Source organism: Pinus tabuliformis, chromosome X (assembly GCF_031772625.1).
Source record: "Pinus tabuliformis cultivar Carrire ecotype Pingquan chromosome X, CPIR1, whole genome shotgun sequence".
Taxonomy (NCBI): Eukaryota; Viridiplantae; Streptophyta; class Pinopsida; order Pinales; family Pinaceae; genus Pinus; species Pinus tabuliformis.
This window is the reverse complement of record NC_142308.1, coordinates 641,571,706-641,579,989: the sequence shown is the minus strand read 5'-3', so window position 1 is coordinate 641,579,989 and position 8,284 is coordinate 641,571,706. Positions and strand designations below refer to the sequence as shown.

At 32.5% G+C, this 8,284-nt stretch overlaps 1 protein-coding gene and 1 pseudogene across 1 annotated transcript in view; both read right to left on the bottom strand.

Annotated features, from left to right (window-relative positions):
* The window catches only part of LOC149141637 (GDSL esterase/lipase 6-like), a 58,266-nt gene that overhangs the window by 43,763 nt on the left and 6,219 nt on the right, over window positions 1-8,284 (bottom strand). The gene's annotated exons all lie outside the window — the stretch shown is intronic.
* On the bottom strand, window positions 1,338-4,084 carry LOC149141638 (pirin-like protein; annotated as a pseudogene).

Below are 8,284 nucleotides of genomic sequence, written 5' to 3'. Positions count from 1 at the left end.
CAAATTTCGTATAAGGCGGGCCAAGATCTTATCAAAGACATTTTATTACCTACACTTGAGTCTAGACAATCAATCAATAGAAGAGAACAAATACAAAGAGGAAGAATTTCCAATGAGAATGAAACAAATACAAATTTCCAAAATCATTTTACTAAATGATGCGAAATAAAACCATTTACTATTAGAATAATTGATAGAAAAAAATGCGGAATATTTGATTCTGGTTAAAAAAGTAGTGAAAGAATTTAACAAGAAACAAACTCAGAGAAAACAATATAGGGAAACAACTTTGTGAATGTACTTCTAAAGCATTATATTTGATCCTCTCGAAGGCATGTCCTGGGAATGAATGTGCAATAAAATGAGAATGCATAGTATCTTGAATGTTTCACATCTAAAAAACCTTAGTTGTATAGCTTGTGAAAGAAAATTAGAATTTGTTACATAGGTTGAAGGGTGATGGAGATTGGGATCATCTAGTGGGGGGATGCCATTTACTGATCACTCACCTTTCCAAGGGGCCATAGGTGCCAAATTTCCAATGTTCATCAAAATCATGGTAGGATCGTTAATGACTTGGAAGACATATCCCAAATCCTGAAAAACAACCCTTGTGATGTTAGAAAATAGGCTTGGATTACCAGATTCACGCAATTCTTAGATGAATTTTTTTTAGCCAAAGGAGCCCAACTCAAAGCTTGCTTGCACTCAGTGAACACTAAAGACCGACCAACTAAAGAATTTTCAGGGTGTTGGTAACTAAGGACACCAGGGGCAATTTTTGAACTTAAAACAATGATAAAATGGTAGACTTTCAAAAGAAGAGTTTGAAAACAAGTTTTTCAGTCATTACAAGTTGGTTTTTCAATCCCAAAAAATAAATGAGCATATGGTAGGTAGAGATGCTTAGACAAAGTCTCGATTGTCAAGTCACCTACCAAAAGAGCATATGCAAATTTAGAATAAAATGGGCCAAGATCTTATCAAAGGAATTTCATTACCTATGCCCGAGTCTAGACAATCAATCAACATAAGAGAACAAATACAAAAAGGAAGAATTTCTAATGAGAATGAAACAAATACAAATTTCCAAGATCATTTTACTAAATGACGCAAAATGAAACAATTTACTATCATAATAACTTGATAACAAACAATGCATAATATTTTATTCTGGTTAAAAAAGTGATGAAAGAATTCAACAAGAAACAAACCGAGACAAAAAAATATAGGGAAACAACTTTGTGAATGTACTTCTAAAGCATTATATTTGATCCTATGGAAGGCTTGTCAGCAACAATAATTTTGGTATCATAGGTTTGAATTCAATATGCTCTCTATTCAACATCACTAAGCCCAACAAGATCAGAACACCAGCCAACAACTCTCTCAAATCCATTTATGGAATGCTGATAATCTTCAATAGCCTGAATTATTTCCTATTTATTGTTCATAACAAAGGGACCATATTGAATGACTGTTTCATTCAGTGGATACCCTCCAATTAGGACGAATCTGCAGGGAATATTTGACTTGTTCCAAACACTCAAGCCATTGCCAGATCTCAATTGAAAAGTGTGGTGAGCACCAATAATTGATGAACTAATATCTCCAAAAAGTGCCTCGCCTTCTAAAACATAGACAAATGCATTCCAACCCTTTAGAACATGTTGATAAAGAACAAATCCTAGCTTCATTGTGAAATCCAAGAACATTGTTAGGGTTCGGGCGTATACAAGGGTCTTAATGCCCAAAGCTTCTCTAGCTATAACAACCACTCTAATGCCATCTTTCTCAACCTTTGGTATGTCTTTACCTTCCAATTCTTGATATGCAAGTTCAATCCTATACAGAAAACCAATGCCTTGTAAGTCAGTAATTGAATTAGAAATGAATTATCCTGTAAGGTATTTGACAAAGTTGGCTCTCAAATAAACAAATAACGGGTTCAATCTCCCACATAAACCATCAAAAATTCTAAATAGAACTGGTTCTAGTCAACTGTGATGTTACAAAGTCCCTTCCCATCAAGAATCTTAAGTAGAGCACGACAATAAACATGATTATTGAAATAATCCAGTCGCCAGCAAAATGTATTGGTGATTGCCCCATGGATTTCATATTAGACTATACCTCTTCCAATTGTAAATTGCCTCGACTTCTAAAACATAGAAAAATTAATTCCAACTCTCTGGAACAGGTTGATGAAGAACAACTCTTAGCTTCATTGTGAAATCCAAGAACATTGTTGAACTTCGGGTGTATACAGGGGACTTAATGCCCAAAGCTTCTCCAACTATAACAACTGCTCTAACACCATCTTGCTCAACCTTTGGTATGTCTTTACCTTCAAATTCTTGATATGAAGGTTCAATCCTATACAAAAAACTAATTCCTTTTCAGTCGATAATTGAATTAGAAATAAATTATCTTGTAAGTTATTTGACAAAGTTGGCTCTCAAATAAACAAATAATGGGTTCAAGCCCCCACACAAACCATCAAACATTCTAAATGGAACTGGTTTTAATAAAATGTGATGTTATAAAGTCCCTTCCCATTAAGAAATTTAAATAGAGAACTTATTGAAATAATCTAGTCACCAACAAAATGTATTGGTGCTTGCCCCATGCATTTCACAGTGTACTATACCTCTTCTAGCTATCATCCAATGCATAACCCAATAAATTTTTACTCAAAATGATGTCATAGATTCCAATGACCTAGGTCTAATACTCACTACACTCACATCAATCATTGTTGACCTTAAAGGAAGGTTCATCAATACCACAAGAGAATGAAAATTGTCCAACCTGCAGATCATCAGCTTTGATGGTAGCCTTGTGTCCTACAAAATCTTGACGTGTAAAAGCTCCCTACAAACAAACCATGTCTTGTAAGTTATTTGACAAAGTTGTCTCCTAAATAAATAAATAATGGGTTCAAGCCCCCACACAAACCATCAAACATTTTAAAAGGAACTGTTTTTAGTCAACAGTGATGTTATAAAGTCCTTTCCCATCATGAAATTTAAGCACAACACGACAATAAACATGATTATTGAAATAATCCAATCATCAACAAAATGTATTGGTGCTTGCCCCATTTGCACTTGCCCCATCTGGTCAACACAGAAGGTAACCATTTCCTCTTCCAAAACAGACAGAAGAAAATATATCCATGTTTGATAAATAAATAGTTGAATCCATGAAAGGCCCAAGTATTGGCAAATGAAGATTGTGTAAGATGGGTTTACCTTGAGCATGTATGTGACAATCTCAAAACTTGAACAACAAAAGTTAGGATGAAAAGGACCTAGTCTTCCATAAGATAATACACACACCAAATGGAAAAATCAAAGTGTTATTGAGTTTTTAAATAGGAAAAATATTGTACCTCTATGAGGATGGTCCAGAAAGCACACAGGAGCAGAAACTGCAAGCCAAATGAAATTCACCATTAAACAGATAGTTCTCCTTACAAACCACATTAGCAAAATGACAAAAGTTCAACTCAAAATCGACAACTTATGTTCTGATTTGATCAAGACCCATCGTCTCTATCATAACCCAAATGTAGCCTGAGCAAGCTCAGAGGAATTTCTTACACGACAAGTGCAAGAGTTCGAATCTCATCCTCTGCTTGCTAAGCAAATTGGGTTCGATTATTTTCAAATTCGTCAAATAAAAAAACTAACTTGGAAATTCATCCAACATAAGGAAAGGATCCAAATTCTGCAATTCAGGCTTTCATGCATATTGATATCCAAAAATTTGATGAAATCGACACACCAGACCTCTGAAAAGAAAAAGAAAAAACCTAAAGATTATTAGTAATATTACCTTTCAATGCTTCATCTAACAACTGCACCATCTCCTTTAGGTTGCGACTTGGAAAACAAATTTCTCTCTAACAGGCAAGTCCTTTCAAATGGGGTGATATCATTATTATTCACCTGGAATGGAAAAATTTTATTAATCTCCAAAGCTCCTGAATTTGAGAATGAAAGACCGATTGGGGCTTAGAATTAACACCAAGATTTGAGGCAATTCTGTGCAGTAGGAAAAATGGTGTAGAAACGAACATAAGACTAGCCTAAACTAACTATTAGGTTTCTTATTATCCTAACTATTAATCCAAGGGCCTATAACTTTTCAATCATCTAACATATGATCGAATGGTTTAGACAAGTACATGACGGAAACTGGGGGAGTTGATTTCAGAGGGGAACGCCTTACAATGTAATTATTAATGAGTGGTTGATATATTTATTTTAATCAAATTCGATTTTAAATATTTTTGTTGGAATGTGTGATTGTTTTTTATTTTAAAAGAGAATTTCAAAAATAATTATTATTGTATCTTTATAAGAGTGTGGGTGAGTTATGGTGTATAAAATAATGGTAGCCTCTCGAGTAGCTTGGAAAAGAATGTAAATGTGTTAAGTAAAATATCATGAGGTTCTTAGTTTGATCTATTGGATTAAACCATGTCCACTTTAGGGGAAAATGTGGTGCACCTACAGGTTTTGATGGTATCGAACAAAATGTGCCCCGTGTCACATGAATATGAGACTACCTTAGTTTTTTATTCCACTACTCATAAAGAGAAATAGAAAAAACTATGAAATAATGGCAGTTTAACCCTAATACTAGTGTAGGGTGATTCTTTGCAAACATTTTGTATGACTAGATTTTTCAAACATTTTGTATGACTAGATCAATCTAAGATTGTACAAAATTCATAGCTACCACACACCATATATGAAAACTTTAAGGACCAAGCCATTGAGACATATAAGGTCAAAGAGTTATCCTTGATCTTAACCTATGTTTTATTTTTGTTTTATCCAAGTTATAGAGGCTAGGGAAAACCTTGGAGTACTTTCCCGGATTATGAGGATGGCATCTAGGGTACACCCTAAAATCTCCAAGGAACAAGGTGATTCAACAATAGGGCTCAAATCAATTACAACAATATACTCATTATGATCTCAACATGTCACTTGCGGGAATTGAACCTAGGTGAGGAGGATAACAATCATCCTCCCAAACACTAAGACTCAACCCAATTGACATGATCTTAGCCAATTATGTATCTATAAATAGTATGATCGTCTACGCACAAAATTAATCATAAAAAACTTCAATGAATGATTAGAAAGCATGGTGAAAATAATCATCCTAACTACTACATAATCATTCAATTGTTGAAGTTGAACAATGCTCACAATGTCACCTCTGAGTAATCAAGATGAAGAAACACATAAAAATGATCTTGCTAATAACGAAATAATAATACATCATATAATAACAAATGGTTTTACTCGTGGCCTTTCATTATGTAGGTCCTAACTCAAGGAAGACTAACAAACCCTTGAATAAACTCTAAATTACCACTAATAAAATAAAGTTTTTATTAATCAACAATTTAGAAATTACTTAACTATTTTGGAAGCACAAAATGCTTTGTTTCAATTTGATTGCAAAGAGAGAATAATTCAAAGCAAAAGAACTTATTTAAGAGTTGTGACTTTGTTACAAATAAGGGACTCACTAGGAGAGATCAAAATACTTCACAATTACTTCATTGGCAAAAGAAATATGTTTTCTTAATTAAAAACTATTGTTAGTCATGGATAAGCCATGGAGCTTTGAACTCTATCTTAACCATTTGGCTACCCTATGAGCCGCTTAACATCATACTAGCTAATGCCACAAAATGGGTGATAAGATCCTTAAAACTAGTCCTTTTTCCCCCAAGGTTGAAGGCTTTGTATCATAATGAAAATAAGGTTGTTCTGTGAAGAATTCCCATATCCATTATAGTAGTTTCACAGAGATTGTCATTTAATTAACACTATGAATATTCTACAACATTAATGTAAATCCTAAATTTGAAGTATCCACAAACAACTTCATACAGCAAGATCATCATCAACAAATTAAATCAAGGATTCAAGTAAGATCCAGCAATCAATAGAATCTCTCATCCTTATGCCCAATCAAATTGATTAAAATAACAATTATTAAATAAAATTGAAATAGTTATTAAATAATACTTTGATAATATTCCAAGTACATCAAGATACTATTGGGTAGTTATACACTACAAAGAAAACACCTTCTAGCAAAGGTTTTTGTGAAGATTTTCATTGTTACAAGATTGGGGGAAATTATAAAAAAACATCTGCTAGAACCTTGACTATTAGTAATAAAGGTTTCAATAAAGGTTTTTAATGGATTTTCACTATAACTAAAAATTTTGGGTTGCTGGAGGTTCTAGTAGATATTTTTTTTCATTGTGCATATATTGATAGTGCACACTAGCGCACCAAATACATATAACATGCACTAGTTCCTTATGAAAATATATTCATTAGGGCTTATAAATATGTCCATTAAACATCGATATAAACAACATATTTTTGAAGTTGTGTTGTGTAATTTAGATATTTAAAGCACTAGGGTGCTTCTAATAATAATAAGTAATAGGGTGCCACATAATGATATGCACTAGGACAATTATATCAATAATAGGCACTGGTGCACCATAATGTGATGCCCATGATGGATTTAAAATATATATTACAGAGACTACAATAGAACAGGTAAACAATGCCTAAAATAATGCCATAATTTAGTTTTTTTCAGTTCATGAATTAGACACCATTCGCAGCACAAAAAATCGCTTCTAGTTCAGCTTCCAGTTTTACATCTAGTTTTGCTTCTCGTTTTTCTTCCTATTTGGTTTCTAGCGTGGCTTTTAGTTTGGCTTCCAGTTTTGCTTCTCATTTTGCATCCATCTTTGCTTCCATATTTACTTCTAGTGCGGCTTCCAATTTTTCTTCCAATTTTGCTTCTAGTGTGGCTTCCAATTTTGCTTCTAGATTTGTTTCTAGTGTGGCTTCTAATTTTTCTTCTAGTGCGGTTTCCAATTTTTCTTCTAGTTTCTCTTCTAGTGTGGCTTCCAATTTTTTTTCTATTGTGGCTTCCGATTTTTCTTCTATTGTGGCTTCCAATTTTTCTTCCAGTTTTTCTTCTAGTGTGGCTTCCATTGTTGCTTCTTTTTTTTGCTTCCAAGCGTTGGGAATAACATCAGGTTTAGCGCTAAGATTTATGTCCAATTTGGCTTCTAATTTTTTTCTAGTTTTGCTTCTAGTGTGGATTCCAATTGGCTTCCATTGTTGCTTCTTATTTTGCTTTTGCATACAGTTAAATTAATATGTTTTATTTCAACTTAATTAGTTAAATATATCATGTCTTTTAAATGAGTCATATGATTATAAAGTAAGTCATATGAATGCATTTGAAATATTTTATAGGATAATATTTTTAAAGACTTTTTAGGGAAATAAACATCCATACAAATTAACAACATCATTATACTTATTAAATCTCCATCAAAATAGAATCTACAACATCCAATATATGTAAAATAACAAGATAATTATTATAATATGATCATCATCTATAATTAAAATAAGTGAGTCAAATATCTATAATTTAAGTGAATTTGACAACTCCATCATGAGCAGTAAATCAAAACCATCATACATAATAAATATGCATCCAAATCATCAACCACTTTCAACATATAAAAATTGACGAGTAAATACTAACAAGATCATCATCATATATAGATAAAATAATTGAAAATCACATATACTAGTATATCAATAACATGTGAAAATGATGCATGTCCAACAATCGACATAAGTCAAAATGATACATCATGTACCAATGATATAAATAAAATGATAAATTACGTAAGACAAAATGATACAAGTCAATATGATACATCATCTCCAAATGATATAAGTCAAAATGATACATGTCAAAAAAATACAACTCAATAATATGGTACAGGAGGCCATGAAAATGATACATATGATAGTAACCATGAAAATCAACATCATAACAATATATCAAAAAAAATCCATGATGCAGTTTATATGATCATGCATGTCACTAGTTGCTACAAACTACTCCCTCATGATCATCATCACCATCGTGATGATGATCATGATCATCATTTGTATCGACATCGACTTTGTTTTCATCTGTATTTGTGTCATCATGAGAATTATTTTCCATCTCAGCATCAGACCCAACGTGATCTGGATCTATGCGATGAGGATTATTTGGATCTTTTGGAAGATCCGTTTTCTGCAAAAAAAAAAAAACATTTAGAATGAAAATTTATTATTTATTTCATGCGATAATTAATTTCTCTATTATATATCTAGTATTACAACATATGAAATGAAATAATAATAATATTAGA